This window comes from Vombatus ursinus, unplaced genomic scaffold, assembly GCF_900497805.2.
Source record: "Vombatus ursinus unplaced genomic scaffold, bare-nosed wombat genome assembly UNPS02003796.1, whole genome shotgun sequence".
Classification (NCBI taxonomy): Eukaryota; Metazoa; Chordata; class Mammalia; order Diprotodontia; family Vombatidae; genus Vombatus; species Vombatus ursinus.
In genome coordinates this window covers 142,271-143,789 of record NW_020943574.1, presented here as the reverse complement: position 1 = coordinate 143,789, position 1,519 = coordinate 142,271, and positions in this window count along the sequence as shown.

Below are 1,519 nucleotides of genomic sequence, written 5' to 3'. Positions count from 1 at the left end.
AGTTCCTGGGTTTGTCTCGGCAGGTAGACTCCCAAATATTTTATAATGTCTACAGTAACTTTAAATGGAATTTCTCTTTCTATCTCTTGCTGTTGGGCTTTGTCAGTAATATATAGAAATGCTGATGATTTATGTGGGTATATTTTATATCCTGCAACTTTGCTAAAGTTGTTTATTATTTCAAGTAGTTTTTGCTTGATTCTCTAGGATTCTTTAAGTATATCGTCATATCATCTGCAAAGAATGATAGCTTTGTTTCTTCTTTGCTGATTCTAATTCCTTCAATTTCTTTTTCTTCTCTTATTACTAAAGCTAACATTTCTAGTACAATAGTGAACAATAGTGGTGATAATGGACATCTTTGCGCAACCAGGGTGTGACCTCCGACCCCGCGTCTACCCGGGCGTGAGCTTTGACCCCGTCGCGCCCAGGATGTGACCCCGGACTCCCAACCCCCGGTATCCGGCCCCTCCGCCCCCAGCACTGATGGCGCACCGGGAGGTAGTAATGCTCGAGGCTACAGCGCTTTGAGATCAGCAAAACGCCTTCCCTGACAACCCAGGCAGGTCCCAGTGCCTCCATCCGGACCCTGCCCCCCTCCCCGCCCCCACCTCTGGTCCGGCTCCCGGGTCTCTCGCACTCCTCACCCCCAGCCCCCCACCTTGGGTCCTCGCCTGCCCCCGCCCCCCACGATCCTCCGTGAAGCTCTTTAACGAGCCGCTCCCGGTTCTGTGTCCTCGCCCTGGGTGGGGGGGGGGGTTTCTGCTCCTTCTTAACGCCCCCAGGACTGTCGCACCCATTCTCCCTCCCGGCACCTCTGCCTCAGCGCCCCTCGTCCTCACCCCCACCCACCAATCACCTCCCCCCCCCCCAAACTAAGGGACCGACACCAACACCCGCTCCCCCTCCTGCCAAAGGCCAGGTACTGGTCCCTGGGTCTGTCACACTCTCTCTCTCTCTCAAACACACACACACATACACACACATTCACACACACTCTCTCACACACACACACGCTTACACTCACACTCACGTACACACACACACATAGACACACACACATACACACACACACACTCTCTCTTACACTCACACTCACGTACACACACACATAGACACACACACTCACACACACACTCTCTTACACTCACACACACACATAGACACACACATACACACACTCACATACACACACTCTCTCTTACACTCACACTCACGTACACACACACATAGACACACACACTCACACACACACTCTCTTACACTCACACTCAGGTACACACACATACACACACACATTCACACTCTTACACACACTCTTACACTCACACTCACGTACACACAGTCTCTTACACACACACTCTTACACTCACACTCACGTACACACATAGACACACACACACACGCACACACACGCACACACACGCTTATTCGTGTGGCTCCTTCCTTTCAGCACCATCCTGATTTCACCTGAGATGAAGGAGCCGGTTTCCTGGAAACCCTCCCGCCCCCGCCCCCG